At 41.8% G+C, this 25,426-nt stretch overlaps 1 protein-coding gene across 3 annotated transcripts in view; it reads left to right on the top strand.

The window, feature by feature from the left end:
* The window catches only part of LOC149793359 (uncharacterized), a 16,240-nt gene extending 15,238 nt beyond the window's left edge, over positions 1 to 1,002 (top strand). For 2 of the 3 annotated variants that reach the window (XM_089966364.1, XM_089966363.1), the window contains exon 8: positions 114 to 689. The gene's annotated coding sequence lies outside the window, so the exon portion shown is untranslated. Of the gene's footprint in view, positions 1 to 113 lie in introns of all 3 variants that reach the window. The other variant, XM_089966365.1, reaches the window with a different exon arrangement.
* Positions 1,003 to 25,426: the final 24,424 nt, after the last annotated feature.

The following is a 25,426-nucleotide window of genomic DNA, read 5'->3' as shown; positions in this document are numbered from 1 at the left end:
CTGATTGGTCGTTTTCTCAAACAAAATAAGTTAACGAAGTGATTTGTGACAATTTCTTGGAATTTGCTCACTCAAGTTTTATTGTATCAAATATATTTTTCTTTTTCTTTCAGAGTTTTATCTCCATCACATCGAAGATTCATTTTTGTCAACAGATATCACCAGTATTTTATTTTTTTCCTTTTCAAATGTCTATTTTTTAACGACTCGTACCGGCGTTAACGATTTCACATATGATGAGATCTGTTTTTCTTAGGTACTACCTTTTCGTACTGGTAATATGTCTTTCAATGTCAACAAAGCGTAATGTTTAAGCGTGGTATTTAGTCTGGATTTAAGTAACGGTTTTCGGCTACTTAAACTAGAGTTTTGCATTATTTCGGGGTTTTCTTCTAATGCCAATGCATTATTTCGGGGTTTTCTTCTAATGCCAATGCATGAAAACAGTTGTTTTTATCCTCCATAAATTAATTTTATTATCATGACAAAGTATTTCTATTTTCGAAATGTTTATACACCAAGTGTTCATTTAGACGTTGTAAACAGCTACATAATGCTGGTTGTTCATTTGTTTAACAATACACATAATAATAGAAGTATTAATGTCAATTATGCACACATTTGCTGAAAGGATTAGTAACTTCATAATCATGTTCCACTGGATAAATAAAATTGCTTTTACTTTATCTCTCATACTTTACAATGCTTTATTTACACAGCTCTACCCGTTTGTGATTTACCTTCAGTATTTCATCTCTTGTACTACAATTGTACAGGTAGGAAACTAATTGTAATTTATGTTAAAAATACAGATTCTTCCATAGAATCGAGGCAGAAATAAACGCAGCACAAAGAAATATTTAGAGAAAACAGATTAGAACACTAAGGCTGTGCTAATAATAATGGCATTTTCAGTGAAGATGTCCAATAACATTCAAGCTCACATAAGGGACATAACTCTCTTTTGCACATGAACGTCACAGCGAAATGCGCGAATTTAATTTGAACTCTGAAGTGGGTAGGGAATACTCCGATCAGTGCCATATTAAGCTTGTGCGGGGCCTGTGTCATACTGTAGCATGTGTTATCAAGTGGCCCTAAATCGTTTTTAATAAAACACATAAATATTAAACAAATAAAATTGCGGGACCCGTAGCATATGCTACTTTCCCCCTAGGATAATCAGGCACTGACTCCAATGACCGTCCTAATCACCATTCTCATTCTGTCTTTTAGTGCAGGCCTATAATCAGGAATTGGAAACAACGGGAAAGGGACTGAGATCTTTTATATTGGCTTTGCTATGTACCTATGCGGCCCCAGTTGGAATACTGGGGACAAATAAACTGTAAGGTCTTGAACTTTTAAAACTTTATAGATGGTTTTGATGGATGTATGTATGTATGTATGTATGTATGTATGGATGGATGGATGGATGGATGGATGGATGCGCATACGTACGTATATTAGCAAGATACTGTATATTGGCACACTAGTGGTTTAAAAGTATGTCAAAAGAATTACAGTACCAGTTAAAAATGTGGTAATAAAAGTGTAGGGCAGTAAAATTGCATCAAAAATAAACATAAAATGGCAAATCTTTTTTAAGGAAAACCCCTCTAAATAAGCGCAAACACTGATGATGTTTTATGTATATTTTTGTAAATATCATCTGATACGTATCGTTAGTATTTAAAGAGACAATATCCACATCTTTGATGGTAGAACTCCTGCGGGCTTAGGGCTGTCAGAACCCCTGCAGGCTTAGGGATGTCAGAACCCCTCCGGGCTTAGGGCTGTCAGATCCCCTATAGGCTCAAGGATATAGAATCAGCCTGAGGCGCCTTCCTGCATGTCGTACGTAGCGACAAAGGGAGACAACCCGTTTACGTCAGAACTCATCCTTTGAAGACGTTCCAACCGAGGTATTAAACTTTAAATACAAAGCAATTTGAATTGGAAAGAAAAAATACCTTGTATTTTAGAAATTATACCCATGTCTGCCTTTTTATGAGTTTTCGCAAGATTCATATTGTTTATCTTTAGCCTTATGACTTTTTGTTAGAGGGGTTTGTCTTCGGGAGGATTGTGGCAATGATTTTGCCATTACCATGTTGCCCACTTGCTTTTTTGGTCGGCACTGTTGCCACGATTATGCAGTGCTATATGTAAGTATTTATGTAAATCTCTTATGACTATATCGCGATCCTTTGAAAATTTAAACGAAGATATATCACGAAAATAGTAATGAATTTCCATCCGTGGGATTTTACTGCTTTGGGTGACCGTAGTTTCATTCAAAAACGACACCACAATTCATAACGCTTAAAAAGGGCGAACTGTGCCGAGAAAGTCACGTGATACAACGGACTCTCATATAACACATGAGAAAGTTCACCACAGTATCAAATAAGAAAAATCTGTCAATACTGAAACAATTTTGAATAAAGAATGTTACTGTTGCTTCGTCTTTCATGTATGGCCTTTAAACGATGAAATTCCGGACAGTCAGTCAGTTGAATTCCGGACGATGAATTGTTTCATTCCTCTGATTCTCTGTTTATGATTTACAAAGCATTTTGGACAGTTAATCCGGTGCAAACACTTTACGACAGATCATTGACTCCTGGTGACTCTCTATAGTCGGACGTATGAACACCAAGTCCGAAAGACTCCATTTGCAAAATGCGGAACAAAAGAAGTAAGAAAACATACAACATGGAATGATGCTTTGCGTTCAGGTTACGAAACGTGATTTACTTTATTTTTTCAATATAACTTGAGAGAAAATACTAATATTTGGATCAGAGAAAACAAGCAGAGACAACTAGTTAGTCAACGAAGTCGGATTGTCAGGGAAGATATTTTTACGCATTATTATTTTTCGATGCAAATGGCCCGTTTGTCCATTAACTATGTCTGACTTTTCTAGTGTCACTGGATACTTTTGTATGAATCAAAGATTTTGTCACAAGTTGCGTAACATTGCCGAACCACCCGTTTGCGCACCGGTACGCGAGGTATCCATCTACTCCATGACATGTCGCTGGCGCAATAACTTCGCCATCGAGGCAGATTTACTGAAGGCGCACACCATGCAGACTTTGCCACATCCTCCATACACTCTTATTAGACACAATGTGAATTTTGGCTGAATCCCTTTATTAAAGAGATCGATGATTTGAAAACCGCCAGACGGATTTAAGTGTAGTTTTCCAATGTATGAACAGCATACTAAAGTGAATACAAAATGGCATTTAATCATTAGATAATTAGACTGAGAAACTCCATAGAAGTACATCGTGAGTACTTTGAGGGGATGCAGTAACGTACTTTTTACCAATATATAACGTTGTTTTATAGGGCACTAATATCCAAACCTTTTAAATAGCCCTTGTTTATTTAAAGACCATTGTCCTATGTAAATAGTAATTGACTAAATATGAAATAGCCCTCGTACATTTAAAGACCATTACCGTATTCTGCGACCATATGTTCTTAAACTAAGTTACATAAAATCAATGAATACATTTGTTTCTCTAAGTTACAAAGTAACAATTTTAGAAGAACTTGTAGCATTTTCAATTAAATCCCAAATGATACTAAACGTTCAATCATAAGTCCAAAAGTATAGTGTGTTTCGAATGAAATCCAATCTTGAATGTGTTAATGTACCAATAGTCGTGAATGAGCCGATGTACCAATAGTCTTGATGAATCACAATGATATAATCAAAAATATTTTATAACGAATTTACAATAATCCCAAAATAGTAATTTTGTCCAGAATGGAAATGAAGTCTTTTTAATTCATATGAATAACATTAAAAAATGATTCATTTCAAAATTATATCTGATCACAATTAAAAATTATTTGACAGACTGAACTTCTAACGGTGATTCGATAATATTATGTACCTCAACTTTACATAAAATCTTAAGAAACAAAATGACCAGGATGTGGGTCAAAAGTTCTCTCCAGAACATTCTAAGTTTGTAAATAAGGCCAGACATTAAAGTCAAATATCAATAAACTACTATTAAAACGATGGTAAACCTTCAATGTAGGCCACAACTACTTTACCGCCAATCAGGGACAAAGATCAAGCACGTAAATTAAATATACATAACACATGCGTAAACAGTCATGGACTACATATCTGCTGATGTTCTTCTGTTACCCAACATATATAATTGATTCCTTTGAGAGGCGTTAAAGCGTCAGCTATTTGCACTGCATTTAAGCGTTTTGTTGTTGGTCAGAAGAGTAAGAAAATATCTACACTCAGAGAGAGGGGGGAAATATGAAATATTGTGTAGACAGCATGGGGTATCTTTAAAACAGGAAAAAGTCAGACATCTTTCAGGTCGCAATGGAACAGGCAGGAAAACGGAAGAACACAAAGAATCTGCCATATATGTGAAGTGCATGTTCGTCTTTTCCGTGAGAATGAAGGAAAATGTGTCACAAGTTGCGTGCACACAGATAAACTTCAACAAACTCAGTAATGTCAATCAAGCTTATTTTTCTCAGTAGCAAATGACATTATATGTAGATTAGATTAAAGAATATGCTGTTACGACTCTAAGGTCTTAAACACTTAACAAGGAAGAGCAAAACCATCACGTTTTCTATAATTGAAGGAAGAAAAGCTTAATCGAGAACACTTATGCTCTCTCGAGCGATCGATTAATCTTATGGATAAGAGTACACTTTATTTTTTTACCTGTCCAGACTGGTACCATTGAACAAGATATCAGCAGTGCACAATATGGATGTTCGGCCCTCAATTTTCTTTCAGTAACGTGAGAAAAAGAATCCTCCATTATGCTTCATTGTAGGAAAATTCAACCTTCTTGACCAAAAGTTTGCGAGGTTCGTGTCTGACACAAAATTCTAACCCTCGGGTATAATTTTAGTATTTCACAAACAAGGCTGGATTAAGGTGGCAAGAGTCACTGGAGCAATTCAGCGCCCCAACTCCACCCACCCACCCCCATCGCGAAATAAAAATAAATAAATGCAGTTTAATCGCATTGCATATGAATGATTCGGTTGTTATTGAATGGCAGGAGAAATGTTGTTGTTGTGGGTTTAACGCCATTTTTCAGCACAAGACAGGCTACGCATGGCGGCCAGTATTAATAGTGGAGGAAGCACCACCGACCCACGAGAAGCTACTGGCAAGCTTTCTCACATATCCACATTGGCCGAATCATAGATTCGAACCCACGCAGCCAGAGGTGAGATGGCAGTGATCCGTAACGGAGAGCGCATTAGATCACTCGGCCACTCGGAGTCCCCAGGAGAAATGTTACTGTCAGTTTGTATTGAAAGTCAAACACATTACTCTACTAACCTATACTTTTTATTTCAACTGTCAAGGTGTTGACATTAAAGATATTTACATCTGTACCAGGTCAATTTAGTATAGCTGATTCATTTCAAGTGTCAAGGTGTTGACATTAAAGCTATTTACATCTGTACCAGGTCAATTTAGTATAGCTGATTCATTTCAAGTGTCAAGGTGTTGACATTAAAGCTACTGACATCTGTACCAGGTCAGTATAGTATAGCTGATTCATTTCAACTGTCAAGGTGTTGACATTAAAGATATTTACATCTGTACCAGGTCAATTTAGTATAGCTAATTCATTTCAAGTGTCAAGGTGTTGATATTAAAGCTATTTACATCTGTACCAGGTCAATATAATATCGCTGATTCATTTCAAGTGTCAAGGTGTTGACATTAAAGCTAGTTACATCTGTACCAGGTCAATATAGTATAGCTGATTCATTTTAACTGTCAAGGTGTTGACATTAAAGCTATTTACATCTGTACCAGGTCAATTTAGTATAGCTGATTCATTTCAAGATTATGATATTAGAGCTATTTAACGGCAGGATAAATGTTACTGTCAGTGTCAGTTTATTGTGGCAGTCAAACATATTCCTCTGCTAGCCTTTACTTTTCATTTCAAGTGGCAAGGTGTTGACATTAAAGATATTTACATCTGTACCAGGTCAATATAGTATAGCTGATTCATTTCAGGTGTCAATGTGTTGACATTAAAGCTATTTACCTCTGTACCAGGTCAATATAGTATAGCTGATTCATTTCAGGTGTCAAGGTGTTGACATTAGAGATATTGACATCTGTACCAGGTCAATATAGTATAGCTGATTCATTTCAAGTGTCAATGTGTTGACATTAAAGATATTTACATCTGTCCCAGGTCAATATAATATCGCTGATTCATTTCAAGTGGCAAGGTGTTGACATTAGAGATATTGACATCTGTACCAGGTCAATATACTATCGCTAGTTCGTTTCAAGTGTCAATGTGTTGACATTAAAGATATTTACATCTGTCCCAGGTCAATATAATATCGCTGATTCATTTCAAGTGGCAAGGTGTTGACATTAAAGATATTGACATCTGTCCCAGGTCAATATAATATCGCTGATTCATTTCAAGTGTCAAGGTGTTGACATTAAAGATATTGACATCTGTCCCAGGTCAATATAGTATCGCTAGTTCGTTTCAAGTGGTAAGGTGTTGACATTAAAGATATTGACATCTGTCCCAGGTCAATATAGTATCGCTAGTTCGTTTCAAGTGGCAAGGTGTTGACATTAAAGATATTGACATCTGTCCCAGGTCAATATAGTATCGCTAGTTCGTTTCAAGTGGCAAGGTGTTGACATTAAAGATATTGACATCTGTCCCAGGTCAATATAATATCGCTGATTCATTTCAAGTGGCAAGGTGTTGACATTAAAGATATTGACATCTGTCCCAGGTCAATATAGTATCGCTAGTTCGTTTCAAGTGGCAAGGTATTGACATTAAAGATATTGACATCTGTCCCAGGTCAATATAATATCGCTGATTCATTTCAAGTGGCAAGGTGTTGACATTAAAGATATTGACATCTGTCCCAGCTCAATATAGTATCGCTAGTTCGTTTCAAGTGGCAAGGTGTTGACATTAAAGATATTGACATCTGTCCCAGGTCAATATAATATCGCTGATTCATTTCAAGTGGCAGGTGTTGACATTAAAGATATTGACATCTGTCCCAGGTCAATATAATATCGCTGATTCATTTCAAGTGGCAAGGTGTTGACATTAAAGCTATTTACATCTGTACCAGGTCAATATAGTATAGCTGATTCATTTCAGGTGTCAATGTGTTGACATTAAAGCTATTTACCTCTGTACCAGGTCAATATAGTATAGCTGATTCATTTCAGGTGTCAAGGTGTTGACATTAGAGATATTGACATCTGTACCAGGTCAATATAGTATAGCTGATTCATTTCAAGTGTCAATGTGTTGACATTAAAGATATTTACATCTGTCCCAGGTCAATATAATATCGCTGATTCATTTCAAGTGGCAAGGTGTTGACATTAGAGATATTGACATCTGTACCAGGTCAATATACTATCGCTAGTTCGTTTCAAGTGTCAATGTGTTGACATTAAAGATATTTACATCTGTCCCAGGTCAATATAATATCGCTGATTCATTTCAAGTGGCAAGGTGTTGACATTAAAGATATTGACATCTGTCCCAGGTCAATATAATATCGCTGATTCATTTCAAATGTCAAGGTGTTGACATTAAAGATATTGACATCTGTCCCAGGTCAATATAGTATCGCCAGTTCGTTTCAAGTGGCAAGGTGTTGACATTAAAGATATTGACATCTGTCCCAGGTCAATATAGTATCGCTAGTTCGTTTCAAGTGGCAAGGTGTTGACAATAAAGATATTGACATCTGTCCCAGGTCAATATAGTATCGCTAGTTCGTTTCAAGTGGCAAGGTGTTGACATTAAAGATATTGACATCTGTCCCAGGTCAATATAATATCGCTGATTCATTTCAAGTGTCAAGGTGTTGACATTAAAGATATTGACATCTGTCCCAGGTCAATATAATATCGCTGATTCATTTCAAGTGGCAGGTGTTGACATTAAAGATATTGACATCTGTCCCAGGTCAATATAGTATCGCTAGTTCGTTTCAAGTGGCAAGGTGTTGACATTAAAGATATTGACATCTGTCCCAGGTCAATATAATATCGCTGATTCATTTCGAGTGGCAAGGTGTTGACATTAAAGATATTGACATCTGTCCCAGCTCAATATAATATCGCTGATTCATTTCAAGTGGCAGGTGTTGACATTAAAGATATTGACATCCGTCCCAGCTCAATATAATATCGCTGATTCATTTCAAGTGGCAAGGTGTTGACATTAAAGATATTGACATATGTCCCAAAACTACATAGTATCTTTGATTCCTAGCCCAGGTTTTCCACTTTTTCTCAAAATACCGCGAGTGTAGTGGGTGCACGTTGCAATACAGGAACTTATAAACTGTTTCATCCATTATCTAAAAATGTTATTCTTAGTCATTTACATCTTAGGTATCGTAAAGTAGTCCCAATAAATATGGGATGAACTATGGTTGAATTCATACAAGTGTGTACACATGGCAGTGATTACTGTTCTGACTCGGGAACTGGCCTGCCTGAAGTAGGCCTATCCGTTTTAGTCTTTGCACGGCGTAGTTTGACAAATCGACTCAAATGACCACATCTGAAACTATATATTGTAATTAATTATAACTGTTGGGAGTGCCTAGATTACATTATTCTAATCACAAATAGGTCAAAATTATTTTGACAGCTTTCATATAACAAATGATTTGTATCTTTGCATTTTACAAGTTCAGAATATTCATATTTTGTATTACGTGTGTCAAGTTCAGACTACTCACCCATAACTACAATGAAAACCACGGTGTTATGGCATCTTTGTATGCGCTCTCTGTGCATTTATATGGTTCTTTCAAAGTATGTTCGAATCTTTTTGGAAGGTGTCATTGGAAGTGATATTTTTATTGACACCTATCCCCACCTCTTCCCAAATTTGGAGTGAAATGTAGCTGAACTGTGAAACCTTAGCGTGCTGCCAAAAAAAAAAATGATAATGATAATAATAATACGTCTAGCCATTATATTTATTCTTCATTACATTGTCACATGATCGGGTTCAATGATTACTTGGTGACATGACTGTACTGAATGATTTGCCTGTCACATGAGTAGTTAATGGGGATCTTATAGGGTCTATGGGATTTATCATTAAAAACACCCTTGGGAACATATAGGGTCTATGTAAATTTAACATGGAGAAAAATCGTGGGAACATATAGGGTCTATGGGAATTAACATGGCCAAAAACCCTGGGACAATATAGGGTCTATGTAAATTTAACATGGACATAAACCCTTGGGACTGTATAGGGTCTATGTAAAATTGAAACAGGGAGGGTCTCTATTTTTTTTTTAAAAAAAAATAAAAAATAAAATAAAAAAAAGGGTAGGCAATTCAAAGACTATCTCTTTTCGAGAAATATGGCTGGCCCTGAAAAGGGCCTTTGGTTTATGTTAATATGCCCTTAACATAAAGGGCATTTGCGACATCTTCTTGTCCTCAAACTTCGTCTTACAGCAGGGCCATACATCAGAGTCCTCTTGAGGCAACCTTGTCTCTCTATATAGACTCTTCTTATCCACAGGCTGCTGCTGGTCCTGTGGACAACGGTCCACTTGGATCGGACATACATGAGCATGTCCGTCCTGAACATCATTGTTGACACAAGGGTTGAAGATTCAACGTCGGTCCACATGTTGAGGCTCCTACAATAGGTGAATCAATGCAGTGAACTGCGCTTATTTATAGGGACAGAAAGGATTGAAACGGATTGAGTTCATTCACCAATCCGAACACGCGTTACAGAATTCAGTCAGCCCGCATCCAATCCGAAGAGAGCAGTCTGTGACGTCACGTAGTCTATATAGATTCGCTAGCGCTTGTGTGCAGTCAATCTATGCGACAGTGATTCAACATGACGGAAACTCAGAAAACGATCCAATGGGGTGCACCAGCAGGGGAGACCGCCCAAGGGAACCCGGACTTACTTTCAGAAGAGGTGAATTGGGATTTTGTCGATTTTCTCTCCTCGCAAGAATTTGTTCCGGAACCTTCGTTACCTTCTTCATTACCGCAAGTGGAGAATTTTAGACAGAGACAGAAAGAAGAATTGGAGAAATTTATACAACGACAAAAGGAAGCGGAACAGGCTTTTCTCTTACAGCAACAGCAACAAGAAGAAGAGGTAAGAAAAAAACAACAGCAAGAAGAAGTAGCAGCAAAGAAACAAGAGGGTGAAAATCAAACGGTCACGGTACTGTTGGACATTTTAGCGGAGTTAAGAAGTCTGAAACAAATGTATCAGACTTCTTTATCACGACCGAAGAGAATACGACCTTCCCGAGCTAAACACGTCAACCCTGTGACTAAGCCTACCGTACCACCCTTAGTGATTTCAACCCAATCATTATCATCATTACGCAGTCCAGAAGTAGGTCTTGGCCGTGGCAAAGGCTTAAGGCAGTTAAAATTGATTGCTTAAACTCACCCCTGCACCATAAAGAAAAAAGGCCCTTTTCAGGGCCACCCACATTTCTCGAAAAGAAATACAATTTCAATTTGCCAATAACTCAAAAATAAACCCCACCCATTTTTACCCTTATAGTACGTGTCTGTGTATGAGTGCGTGAGTGTAGCTTCTTATTTTAAAATCAAAACTCAAAGACTCTTACCTTATATCATTCATTTATTCTTTTCTCCATTTTTTACAATCCAATTCACAATTCACAATTCACAACACAACACTTTAATAAAAAGTTCATAGATTTCTTCTTTTCTCCTTGTTTAGTCTCTCTGTTTTTTGAATTTCTTCACCGTCACACTCTTTTCCTCTTCTTCCTCCTCGCTTTCTTCCCTTCTTCTTTTTTTCTCCTGTTTCTTTTTCTTCACCTGTCTTCTTTCTTCCTCAGAAGAATCCCTCTCTTCCTCTGAAGAATCCCTCTCTTCTTCTGAAGAATCCTTCTTTTCTTCTGACTCCTCTTGTTTCTTTTTTGGGCAATCTGGAGACCAATGTCCTTTTTCTTTACAATAATAACAGGTATCTTTACTTTTGTCTTTTTTAGCTCCTGTTTTTTGACGGTCTGGACACTCTGAAGACCAATGCCCTTTCTTCTGACAGATATAGCAAGTATCTTGACTTTTATCTCGAAAGGAAGGAGAGTAGTCCGTAGGCTGGTCTGAAGAGAATTTTCTAATGACCCCTCGCAAAGCTCTGACGAAACGTTCCATCTGGTTAGTCTCTTCCATCGTTGTGCTCGGCTTGAGAGTGAAATGAATAGTGAAAGGACAAGACACACACCCTTTTATATACGCTGGTCTGCTATGACTATAAAGTAGTTCATGGTGTTTGAACTTGAGTCATTTGACTTTTTGCTTTCAAGATGAAACGATCCCATTCATTCGAGAAGAAAGAAGAAGAAGAAAGTAAGAGGCAGAAACGTGATCTATCGCCTCGTACCAGGGCTGAAATATTGGCACAAATTCATGCCAGTGATTTTGAAGAGGACATGAGTGAACCAGAATTTGAAACCTCTAAACCAAGTTCACCACCCTTAGTCAATCCTGAAAAATACTATTCTATTCGAGAGACGGAAAAGCGCTCCTCTAGAAAATTTAGAACCACGGCTTACAAATACACGGTGAAGTTTAAAGATTTCAAGTCCGAAGTACCGTTAGAGAAAGCAGAAGGGTTCATCACCGGAGTGTGGGATTCTCTGCTCACTGCACTTAAGCGACAATGTCAACCCAAAGAAGACGATCGCTTGAGACTTTCCATACAACACGACGGTTTGAAATCCCCTGTTTGGATCGAGTTTAGCACCCCTGCAGAATTGACCGCTTCCAAAGTCATGGACAAGATTCAACACGTGCAACAATCTAATGACCAGTTTGACATCACCGATGGAAAAGCCACATTGGACATGACCCACGTCTCTCCTCCTCAAGGGACCGGACTCAAAAAGATGTTATTGGTGAACGACCTTCGCAGCATTAAGCGTAGCCTTGTCCAAATTCACAATCCTCATGACCAGATGTGTTTAGCCCGTGCCATCGTGGTGGGACGAACCTATGCCAACAAGAACGACACGGTAGAATGGAAAAGAGACTGGGAGAACATTCGACAATCGGACCGAGCCAAACAACGAAGTGAAGCAGAACTCCTGTTACGAAAAGCTGGCATGTCCAAAGACATACCCTGTGGCATTCCTGAGATGCAAAAATTGCAAGATGCCCTAGCTCCACGATACACCTTGAAAGTGCACCCTCAAGAAGTGCGCGGACCTCTGTTGTTTCGAGGGCAAGATTTTAAGGACGGAAAATACATTCACGTTTATCATCACGATGACCATTTCGATACCATTACCAGTATCACCGGATTCCTGGGATACGGTTATTACTGTGAGAAATGTGACCATGGTTATAATAATCGAGAGCAACACAAGCATTGTGGATCGAAATGCTCAGGATGTTTGGCCTCTTCACCCTGTCTGAGCGAAGAACCAGTGCCTTGTTCAACTTGTCTGCGCACGTTTGTCAGCCCTACCTGTTACCAACAACATCTGAAAACGCAAGGTTCACAGAAGAAATGTGCTTGTCAACTCCTGAGATTGTGCCCTACGTGTGGACAAGGCATACGTACCAATAGTACCAAGGCACACGTATGTTCAGGAAAAAAGAAATGTCACATTTGTCACCACATCGTGGACTTGGAACACCAATGTTACGTGCAAAAATACCAACCCCCACCAGAGAAAGAGGACGGTCACAAGAAGAAAGGCAATTTCATCTTTTTCGATTTCGAATGCATGCAAGAGACTGGCATTCACATTCCTAATTTCTGCGTGGCTCATCGAGCGTGCGAGAAGTGCATTCAAGAACCTATCTTCAGTCATTGCCCTCACTGCAGCAAGATTCCTGGAGGGCGTGAAAAAATCTTTCGGGGGCCAAACACGTTAGCCGATTTTGCCCAATGGGTCTTAGACCCCATCGACAAGACGTGGAGCCAAGAGGACATCGGACTTTACGGAGATTGTCATCGTCATGCCACGGTGATGGCTCACAATTTCTCCGGATACGATGGACAGTTTCTTCTCAGATACTATACGGAACATGGCACCGAACGTCCTAAAGTGACTTTGAACGGAGCCAAAATCATTTTCATGCAAGTGGGACAAGTACAGTTTAAAGATTCGATGAGCTATTTGGCCATGCCTTTGAGTCGAATGCCTAAAACGTTTGGAATGACAGAAATGGCTAAAGGGTACTTTCCACACTTTTTCAATACGGAAGCCAATCAACACACCGTTCTACCCCATTTACCTGAGGCTCACTATTACGACCCCGACAACATGCGTACCGAACAACGAGAAGCTTTCTACGCTTGGTACCAGGCTCACGCCTCGAACCCTTTCGACTTTCAGGAAGAAATGCTAAAGTATTGTCGTTCCGACGTGGACATTTTACGGCGTTGCTGTGGAAAATTTCGAGAACTGTTCATGGAACACGGAGGGGTCGATCCTTTGAAAGAAGCTTGCACCATTGCCAAAGCGTGTTCCTTAGTGTATCGACAACGATTCATGCCTGAAAACACCGTGGCTGTCATCAGTCCTCAAACGACCCACTATGTCAAGCGTCAATACTCGGTCAAAGCCCTACGTTGGTTACATTACTTGTGCGACAAGGAAGACAAGTGGATTCAGCATGCCCGCAACGGAGGGGGCGAAAAGACCATCGGAACGTATTCGGTCGATGGCTGGGACTTAGAAAACCCCAAGATCGTGTACGAGTTTAACGGTTGCTTATTTCACGGATGTCCCGTTTGTTATCCTGACCGTGGCACTAAAAATCAGTTTTTGCAACGAACCATGGAAGACTTGTACCAGGACACTTGTCAGCGACGCCTAAAGTTAGAACAGCAAGGATACCAAGTGGTGGAAATGTGGGAACACGAGTACGATCACCGTATGAAAACCGATCCCGAGTTTAAACGCCTCGTGGAAAGTTACCAGTTCATGGACCCGCTGAATCCGAGGGATAGTTTGTACGGAGGAAGGACCAATGCCACCTGTTTGCTGTACCAAGCCGACGAAGAGAACGGAGAAGAAATCAAATACTTGGACGTGTGTTCGCTGTATCCCTACGTGTGCAAATATTGTCGCTTTCCTGTAGGGCACCCGCAATTGTTCACGGAACACATCGACCTGGTCAACATTCGACAATACGAAGGCTTGATCAAGTGTAAAGTTTTGCCTCCCACGAACCTATACCATCCCGTCTTACCTCACCATTGTCAAGGCAAACTGATGTTTCCTTTGTGCCGTACTTGTGCCGAAACGTGCAACCAAGACCAGCCTTGTCATCACAGCCAGGAAGAACGGGCCTTGACGGGAACCTGGGTCAGCGTAGAATTGTTCAAAGCTATGGACATGGGATACCAACTGTTAGAAGTGTACGAAATTTGCCACTTTCCCAAGACACAACAATACCACAAGGGTGACCCTACTCAGAAAAGCATTTTCGCAGACTACGTGGATGCCTTTTTGAAACTGAAGCAAGAAGCCAGCGGCTATCCTTCCTGGTGTCACACTCCCGAAGACCAAATACAATTCAAAGAGAAATACTACGAACAAGAAGGCATCACTTTAGACCACATCGAGAAAAACGAAGGCAGGCGATCGTTTGCCAAAGTGATGTTAAATTGCTTGTGGGGTAAAATGGCACAACGCTCGTGTTTACCCAAGACGGAATATTTCACAGAACCTTCCCGCTACTTTCAGATGATTCACGACAAAACCAAATTCATGAAACACGTGGACGTCGTTCGCGAGGATTTGATCTTAGTCAATTACGAAGAAGATCTGGACTTTGTACAAGACGACCCCTTTGGAAATGTCATCATTGCGGCTTACGTGACAGCCCATGCTCGCTTAAAATTGTACGAAGCTTTAGAACTGTTAGAAGAACGCGTCCTGTACTTTGACACGGACAGTTGCATTTACATCCATCACCCGATTCAACATCACCCTGACATCGAAGGAGACCGTTTAGGAGCCTGGACAGACGAGCATCCCGACGACAAGATTCTAAGTTTCGTCAGTGGCGGTCCCAAAAATTACGGCTACGAATACCGGGACAAACAAGGAGAAGTGCACACGACGTGCAAAGTGAAAGGACTGACTCTGAATCATCGTACCAGTCGTGTGGTCAACTTTGGGGTATTGAAAGAAGCCTTGCAATCGGAAGAGGATGGAAACTTTAAAGTGACCACTTACCAACCGAACAAGATTGTACGTTTACCCACTCACCACATCGTCAGTCGACCTTTGGAAAAACTTTATCAAATCGTGTACCAGAAGCGAGTTCGACTTCCCAATCATTTCACCTTACCGTACGGTCACGTCGGTATTGGTCTGTATATAAAAAGGAACCCTAGGCAAGATCGATAGTTCATTGTGACTACCAAGACCGAGCAAACAAGATGAATACTTTGAAAGAGACATCGTTCCAGTTTGGGGATTGTAAAAAAGTTGTATCTTCCTCTAGTGTGACTAATATTGGATGGATAAGACCCATGCATTCCGACGGAAAATGTCCGGAAGGAAACTGCGATTGTCCATGTGGTTACCATTGTAATTGCGTAACGGAGTTTGCAGACGAGTGCGATTGTGAGCCTTGCGATGGATACGATGCTGTACGTTGTGACCTGAGCGATGCCGTAAAGCATCATGGGAACTTTAGTACCCCTACCCCTATCATGGAAAGTGATGCTGTGCGTGTCAAACCTGTCGGATGCGAAAGTGATGCCGCTCGTCCTCTTGGACATTTTACTGGGTTTCGTTTTAAAGGGGAATGTTCACCTTCACGTCTACCCCCCTACGGATGTCATCCAGCCTTGAGCAAACTCCTACCCATGTCACTCAACCCTCATCGAAACGAACCTGTGAAAAACGAATATTCGTTTCCTGTGCGTTTGTCGGAATACTGCGACTTTGAAAATCGTCTTCAATCGTTCAAAGGAAAATGGCCAAAGTATCTGGGAGGACCGACCCCCGAAGAATTAGCCAGAGCCGGATTTTTCTACTTGGGCGAAGGAGATAAAGTCAGGTGCTTCAGTTGCGATGTGACACTTCACCACTGGGAACCGCAAGATTCGGCCTACGTAGAACATGCTCGATGGTCACCGAATTGTCATTACTTACCCTTAGTGGGACCGAGACATTGAAGTAACTTCTTACCATAATAATCTGTTCATGGATACTTTACAAGAGAACATTCGTGCTTTGCCTGTGGAGTTGAGAGAACGCATTTACCGAGAGCTGGTCAAAATACAAGTGAAACGTAAAGAACAATTGCATCCGTTACGTCACCGGTGTTTGAACCACTGGTACCTGAAGGCTATACAAGGATTGATTCAATTGAAAGTGTTCCATCGGACAGACATTGATCAACGATCCTCTAGTTTTAAAAAGGATTGGTTTGGTATGGACGATTCTACCTACATCATTGTAAACGTACTGCATCGAATTCCAGAGGAAGAGTTAACGAATTACCAACATCTTGAACACAATGTCAACTTAGTGAAAGAGGAAACTTCTGAACGAATTGTAATGTGTAGATTAGTGACTCAACGATTTAAATTTGACACTGAAGTGAAACCATGTTTGTGCAAAGAGTACATTTCTTGTGTCAGACCAAAGAGGATTTAGTATGACCTATTCATGGATACTTTGCTAGAGAACATTCGTGCTTTGCCTGTGGAGTTGAGAGAACGCATTTACCGAGAGCTGGTGAAAATACAAGTCAAACGTAAAGAACAATTGCATCCGTTACGTCACCAGATCTTTAACCACTGGTACCTGAATGGTATAAGAGAACTGATTCGTCAGAAATTGTTTCAGTGGTCAGACCTTGTTCAACACTTTGAGTTAGTGAATGATCGAAATGTTCATTATTTTGGTTACTTCGAGATTCACCTACAGCAATACATTGAGGAAGACAAGTTAAAGGATTATCAACATATTTTACGTGGAATCTACTTAGAGGAAGAGGAAACTTCTAAACGAACTCTGAAGTTTCGGTTACAGTATGCAAGATTTAGATTCCCTACTGGAGAACGAAGATCTCTGGCTAGAAAGTACGTGTATTGTTTCCGAAACAAAGAGACTATAAAAACAGGCTGCCATGCCACGACTTATGTCACATGTCATCCAACAGATTCCGTGGAAGGAACTCAATGACCATATTCAAACTGTGGATCATTACCATCGATTATTACAAGAACTGTATCCATTCAATTTGGGACGACAAGTGGTGTGTGTCTTAGTGACTTGTTTTCTGGGATTTCGTTTACCAGCCGATTCTTTGTGGACTCTTTACGATCAGTACTTACCACCTCCATGGCCTTAAATGGTCACGAAAAACTCCTTTTGCTCAAAGCCTTGCGGTTTCATCTGGATACTTCTCGACCTCTACGGGAAAAAAAGATTCGTCAACTTTTAGCTACCCAACACGTGTATGACGATGTGTGTGTAGCTTGTGACTTACATCCCCATTGGACAGATGTCCGTGCCTGGAAAGAATGGGATTTTGAGGCTTGGACCCAAGAAGTGGCCCAGTATGCACGAGAGTTGTTCAAGGAAAAAAGTTACTTTTCAACCCGTGTTAGTGACGGTGCCAGAAGAACCCGTCACCCAGGACAGGACTGTCGTGGACAGACCTGAAAGACCCTTTCGGGAGGACACTTGTGTGACCTTACCCTCTGTTGAACTGGTTAGAACATTACCCAAAAGATGTGATTGTTGTACAGACACTTGTGTTTATTCCACGTTCATCGTTATCATGTGCCTTTTATCCTTGTACTTAAGCCTTTGGCTTTTATGTATTTTTGTCTTTCGTATTCATGTTTGATAAAAAAACATTCAATAAACGTGTTCTGAAAAAGTATATAAACTCTTGTCTTGTTCGTTTTCGTGTCACAAGTGACATTTCTCACACCATGGCTACCTCTGCTGTCTCTGCTCCCTCTTCCTCTACTGTCAAAGTCATCGACGAACACTTAGATCGTGCCAGTTGGGAGGCTTTGTATCTTCGCCATCCCTTTAACATGCTCATTGCTGGACCTAGCGGTTCAGGCAAAACCGAATTCGTCAAACGTTTGATCGAACATAAACATCATTTGATCGATCGGCCACCTCAACGGATCGTGTGGTGTTACAAAGAGTGGCAATCGGCGTACAGCCTCTTGCGAGAAAGTCAAGGCGATTCCATCGTGTTTGTGGAAGGCATTCCTAAAGAAGACGACGGCATCGTCTCTGACTCCCGTCAAACCCATTTGGTCATTTTCGACGACATGTTAGGAGAAGACGAAGAAGAAATTAAATTGTGGTTCACGCGCAAAGGGCATCACCGTAATGCCAGTGTCATTTACATCACCCAAAATTTGTTTCAACAAAGTAAAGCCCATCGCACCATCAGTCTCAATGCGCATTACGTGGTCTTGTTTAAAAGCCCTCGAGATAAATCGCAAGTGCAAGTCTTAGCCAAACAGTTAGGAACGCCTTGGCTGACTCAGGCGTACGACGATGCCACTCAAACGCCACACGCCTATTTACTCGTCGATTTGAAACCTACGACCCCCGAGGATTTGCGATTTCGCACCCACTTGTTTCACCACTGGTGCCAAGACGGAGGGCCTGTCCTGTACACGTCTCCGTCCTCGACTTCATTTCACTCCCCATCAAAAAATCTATAAAAACCTCAGACCCTTTTTCGTCTGTCTCACACAGTGTGAACATGACGTCCCTTCAGTCGCATCTTCCCGTCAAATTGATTCGTGCCTTGTATGGCATCAGTCGAGAAAAAGATCCACAAACACGAGCCCGTGTCTTAGAAGCTAGTCTCAAAGAAGTCTTACGATGGTTCACGGTGACGGCACGTCAATTACTCCAAGGAATCATTCAGATTCCTCATCAAACCAAACGCTTTTTCGATCGAAACAAAGTCGCTTTGGTCCAACTGGCCGATCCCCGCATCGACACTCAAACCAAAAAACAAATCATTTTGAAACCTGGAGGGAGCGGTACTCTAGGAGGGGTCATCATTCGCTCACTCTTAAGATGGGATCCTAATGCCCCCAAAGTTATCCCCAAGACAAAAGTCCAACGAAGCCCCAAGAAGAAAAAGAAAAAGACCAGGTCCCCAAGAAGAATAACTTCTCCAGTGGCAGGACCCTCCTCTTACCAGACACCACCACCCCGGAAAAAGAAAAGAAGCCCCCAGAAAAAGAAACAGAGAAAAAGTCCCCAGAAAAAGAAAAGTCCACAGAAGAAAACTAGTCGCAAGAGAGGCACTTCGGCCAGGACGCAACCTTACACTCGCAAACCACGACCTGCCACGGCAGTGACTGCGTCTCCGGCATCCTCACGTTCATCCACTTCTCCGTTGATGACACCCAGAACTGAAGAGTACTTGGAGACGTTGATCACACCAAGAACATCTCCGTTGATGACCCCCAAAAGAACTTCCCCAGTGGCAGGACCCTCCAATTTAGTGGCAGTGGCTGCTGCTCACAAAGTACCTTCTCCCAAAATCAAAGTCCAAGAAAGATCGGGCATGTTACAAAGTTTACTGGATTTGTCCAAGCAAGAACTGGCTCGATTTAGTCCGTTGCGTACCCCTGCACGACGTGTCATGCCTGTCCTCAAACTGATAAAACGTAAAGACAATCAGTGGCGACGCGTTCCAGTATAAAAAGAGCCTGTGACCAAGTCGGGGTATCAGTGAACTTGTAAAAAAGATGTCACCTCCAAGAAGCCACAAAAGAAAGAGACAAAGCAGACGCGTCATCTGACAAAGCGCTTAGCCAAGCATCGACATTACCCTAAGAAAAGACACAGTCGTTCCAAGAAAAAGAGGCGTCAACAAAGGGGAGGATTCCTTGGTGATTTTGGGAAAAACATTGTCACCTTTATGACAAAGCGATAGTCCCAAAAAAAAGATAAAAGGGCGTGCGTTAAGTCATCGACGTTAGTGTCTGTTCGGTGAATGTCCCGGAACCCACAAGCAAAAAATGTCACCCTCCAGAAAACCCCAAGGAAAGAAAAGGAAAGGACTGCCACCACGTTTAGCTAAACATGGGGACCTGTTATCTGTCCTGTCCAAAGCTTCTTCACCCCTACGAAAAAAACTCATTCAAACGGCCTCCAAAGAGGTCATCGATACCGTGTGCGAATGTTGTTTGAACGTTTTGAAAGGCACGATCCCTTTGTCCAAACACCAGAAACAATGCTTAGGCAAACATCGTCACGTTCTTCGCCAAATGGTTCAAAAGAAAATTCCCATTCGTCAAAAAAAGAAGATGTTGGTCCAACGTGGAGGCATTTTACCTCTCTTGTTAGGCCCCATACTGAAAGGAGTCTTGGGAACCATGTTGGGAGGACTGGTGGGAGCAAGATAAAAAGGCCTCGGAAGTTCCAAGATCTCAGAATCGACCCCTGACAACCCCATGGAAGGACGAAAACTAGCTTTAGTGCCTTACAAACGATGGATGGAATACCATCGGTGGCAAGAACAACGCACCCCGCATTTACCTCCCAATCCCCATTTGAGCGAGATGTCCCAGTTACAACACGAATTGCAATCCTTGATGGATCGCCAAGATTTGTCCGAAACAGAAAAATCGCAAAAGTACGGTCAACTCTTGCAACGACTGCAACTCTTTCACCAGAAAGCTTTAGACGAAACAGCTCTACCCACTTTGAAAGATTTTAAGACCTTGATGAAAAGTCCAGCACCATCACCAGTACCAGTACCAGTACCGGTACCAGTGGTCAAGACAGAAAAAGGAAAAGAAGAAGAAGAAGAAGGGTTTCAAACTCCACCAGAAAAAGTACGCAAGTTAACAACACCACCTACCTCCAGAATTGGATGGATTAAAAAGATGATGGCCACCCCTTCTTCCTCACAAGAGAAAAAGAAAGTGAAGACAGAAGTGAAACAAGAACCGATATCCCCTGCTCAGACATCCTCCTCTTCGACACCTATTGCCGGTCGCACACGCAAAGCCTTGCAATCCAAGAAAATACCCCAAGAGAAAAAGAGTAGCCTCTTCCAAGAGTGGGTGCCTTATTAAGACACCAATCAACACAAAAAAAAATGGAAAAAGTCTTAGCTAGCATTTACTACGATCCCTCGCATCCTGCAGGTTACGCAGGAGTTCAAAAATTGTATCGTGCTGCCAAAACGCGAATGAAAAGTCTCCGTTTACCTCAAGTGCAACGATGGTTACAAGAACAAGCTACCTACACTTTGCACAAACCCATTCGACGCAAGTTTGCCAGAAGTCGCACCCGAGTGGAAGGCATCGATCATCAATGGCAAGCCGATTTAGCCGATGTCTCTCATTTGGCCAGCTACAATCGTGGCTACAAATATCTGTTTTGTGTCATCGACGTCTTTTCCAAATTTGCCTGGGTCGTGCCCTTGACTTCCAAATCCAGCAGCGAGTTAGTGCGAGCCCTGCAACGAGTGTTGAAACAAAGTGGCCGTCACCCTCTTCGATGGCAAACGGACAAAGGCACCGAATTTCTGAACCAAGCTTTCCAAAAAGAATTAAAGAAACGTGACATTCATTTTTTTACCACCGAGAATCCCGAAACCAAAGCCAGCATCGTGGAGCGTTTTCAACGCACTTTGAAAGAACGCATGTGGAAATATTTTACGCATCACCACACTCTGAAGTACATCGACATCTTACCGCACCTGGTGCAAGCGTACAACCAATCTTACCATCGAAGCATCGGACGTGCCCCGCAAGACGTGACTCCCGACAATGAAGTGTTGGTGTTTGAGCGTCTGTTCGGTACGTCCCCGACGAGGGCTGTCCCCAAGAAAAGTGGAGAGTTGACCGTAGGAGATTGGGTGCGCATTGGCAAAACCAAACGCATTTTCGACAAAGGTTACTTACCTAACTGGACAACCGAATTGTTTCGCGTCACTGGACGAGTACATGGCCGTCATCCTGCCGTCTATAAATTGGAAGACATGAACGGAGAAGTACTCAAAGGAACGTTTTATTTGCCCGAGTTACAACGTGTCACCAAAAAAGAAGACGACGTGTACGACATCGAAAGCATTCTCGAACGCAGAACCCGTAAAGTGGGCAAACGACGTGTCAAAGAAGTCAAAGTACGTTGGAAAGGATATCCACCCAGTTTCGATTCTTGGATCGACGCTTCGCAAGTCATCGACTATAAAAAGAAGAAGTGACCATCATGCCCTTTCACACAGCAGCAGACGCAGCTACGTCGACCACTCCTCCTTCCCCTAGTTCTTCTGTGCAAGATTTACAAAAACAACCCTTGTGGGTGTGGTGTGGAGAACGTGTGCCTAAAACGCAAATCGTCTTTTTCTGCCAAATCTTCGTGGTGTATTGTGTCATCGGGGCAGCCATCGCCAATTTGAGTTTGCAACAAGGAGACAAACAATTGTGGACCATTTTATTGAGCAGTTGCATCGGTTACCTGCTTCCCAATCCCTCCCTGAAATTCTCCTCGAACGGGAACGTTGTGTCCAGTGCCAGTGCCAGTCACCACTCCAACAACCACAACCAGAACCCCATTTTGGGCGGAGACACACCTCTGACGTCCAGTAATATCCCCTCGGACAGCCACAGAACTCTAGAATTATGAGTCACCAAAATCAATTTTACTTAACCTTACCCAGTGACAGTTCCATGGAGGTGTTTCCCCACAACACGTTGTGCTGTTACACGGCCAAATTACCTCAAGCCATCCCCTTAGATCACGAAGCCCATTGGGAAGTGGCTTTAGTAGAAATGATTCACCCGACCCAAGTCCTCAATGTCATTGCCCAGCAAAATTGGTTTAAGGTGGAAGTTCATGACGAGCAATTGCAACAGGAGTTGGATAAGAGAACCATATCTGACATTAAAGACTATGATGACAAAACTAAAACGACCACCTACCACTTGTCCATTCTCCCAGGCTATTATTTCAGTGGTCATCATTTGGTCAGCGCCATAACCTCCAGGTTTAATGGCGTGTTTGGGAAAGCTTTTGAGATTGTCAAGAACAAAAGTGTCACCATAGAGTACCACAAAGTAGCTCGTCGCTTCTTGATGAAATTTGAGCGGCCTAAAATCGTGTCCTTTGTATTTTGTCCTGAATTGTTTGACATGTTGGGCGGGGACATGGAGATGAGGAAGAAAGTAGAAAAAGAGAAAGGCGAATTACCCATCATTTCTGACAACGTGACGTTTGGCCAGTATTTTCGTACCCCGGTAGAACTGAACCAAGGACTGAATTTGATCTTTGTGTATTCCGATGTGGTGGAGTACAACGTGGTGGGCCACACCTCCGTGCCGTTACTGCGTGTCATTCCTTTCAAAGTGGATTCTGCCACGAACGCTGACGAGGAAGGTGGAAACACTTACCACGTCCACCGCGAATTTGTCCATCCTCACTATTTGCCGGTCAGCAAGTCGTATTTGGACACGGTCAACATTACTATAAAAGGAGATCTGGGACAAAATATTCCATTCACCAAAGGAAAAGTCACGGTGAAACTCCATTTTCGAAAACGGTTCTCTCACGACTCGTAAGTAAGTCATGTATCCAGTGTACCAAGGGGTGGCTCGACAGCGAGGACACGGTTTAGGAGACATGTTAAAATCGGCCTTTCGTTCGGTGGCCCCAGTGTTGAAACCGATGGTGACACGCGGATTGCACGCCTTGAAAGATGCGGCACTGACGCAAGGCAAAGAATTTCTCCAAAATGTCATCATCGACAAACAAAACCCTAAAGAAGCCTTCATGAGGGCAGGCAAAAATGTCTTGCTGCAAACGGGCAAAGACATTTTAGACCGACGAGACACACCTATAAATGCCCTGCACGCTACCGAGTCAGGCATTCAGCAAGGACAAGGTAGAAAGAGACGACGAAGAAGAAAACACCCTTTCACCAGACTTCAAGCGAGAAAAGCCAAGAAAAGAAGAACCGTTCGAGACTTAGACGTTTTCGATTATTGAGAAAGAACAGAACAAAATGATGCACCGAGAGTCTTGCGCTTGTTCCAAGACGGAACTGGATCTGTTTGCCATGCCCCCCACCATGATGACCATGCAAGAATCCCAGTGGGTGGAATTTCACCCCGTCTCCTCACTAACCGATTCCGCTCCCATCGAGTTTGAAATCAAGGGACAGCCCGAAGATTACATCGATCTGAATAGCAGTTACTTGTACTTGAAAGTCAAAGTTCTAGATAAGGATAATGGTGAAGTAACAGACACTGAGAATATAGCTCCCGTCAACAATTTCATGCATTCCTTGTTCAGCTCAGTGGACTTGTACTTGAACAACAAACTGGTCAGCAGCAGCATGGATACTTACCCTTACCGTGCCTACCTGGAAAATCTCTTGACGTACGGAACAGATGCCAAGACAAGTCATCTCAATGCCTGTGTGCTGTGGGTAGATGACGAAGCGGGCAAGTTTGACGCAACTGACAATGACGGCTTTGAGGCAAGACGAAGCAAAATCCTAAAAGAAAAGAGTTTAGAACTGATGGATCGTTTGCATTTGGACATGTGGTTGCAAGAGAAATATTTGCTAAACGGGGTCAATCTTCGCTTGAGACTGAATCGTAGCAGTACCGCTTTCCATTTGTTGGCTGATGCTGATGCTACTAAGACTGGCAATCCTAAAAGCACAATTTTAGAGGCCAAACTCTACGTACGACGCGTGGAAGTGTTACCCAAAGTGGGTAACGACATCAGTCAAACGTTGAGCAGAACGACCGCCAAGTATCCCATACGACGCGTAGAAGTGAAAACCTTCACCATTCCTGCTGGACAGCATTCCATGACCGAAGATCATCTGTTCCAAGGACAGTTACCCAAACGTTTAATCCTTGGTATGGTCTCGAATTCAGCCTTCAACGGAGCCTTCGCTCAAAATCCTTTCAACTTTCATCACTTCAACGTAAAGAAAATCGAAGTCAGTCGTGATGGCAAGACCTTGTGTACCCGACCTTTCGAACCTGACTTTGCCAACAACAATTACTTGAGATCGTACTTGTCCCTGTACGAAGCTACCGGTCAGTTAGGAACCAACACCAGTCACGGCATTGAGTACAACGAATATGCAGGAGGCTATGCTTTGTGGGCTTTCGATTTCACTCCAGACCAAGGCAGCGACGAGGGACATTTCCACCCTATAAAATCTGGCCAGATTCGTGTGGAACTTCAGTTTGCAGATAAACTACCAGCAACAGTGAACGTCATCCTGTATGCAGAATTCGATAATACCATAGAAATCAACAGTTTGAGAGAAGTCATTCTAGATTATTAGAAGTCATGGAAGACTGTTATCCCTCTTTACCTAGTGAAGAAACTTGGG

The sequence above is a fragment of the Sinohyriopsis cumingii genome, chromosome 8, assembly GCF_028554795.1.
Source record: "Sinohyriopsis cumingii isolate HCF-2022 chromosome 8, ASM2855479v2, whole genome shotgun sequence".
Lineage (NCBI taxonomy): Eukaryota > Metazoa > Mollusca > Bivalvia > Unionida > Unionidae > Sinohyriopsis > Sinohyriopsis cumingii.
Note: the sequence above shows the minus strand (reverse complement) of the source record. Positions and strands in the feature narration are given on the sequence as shown.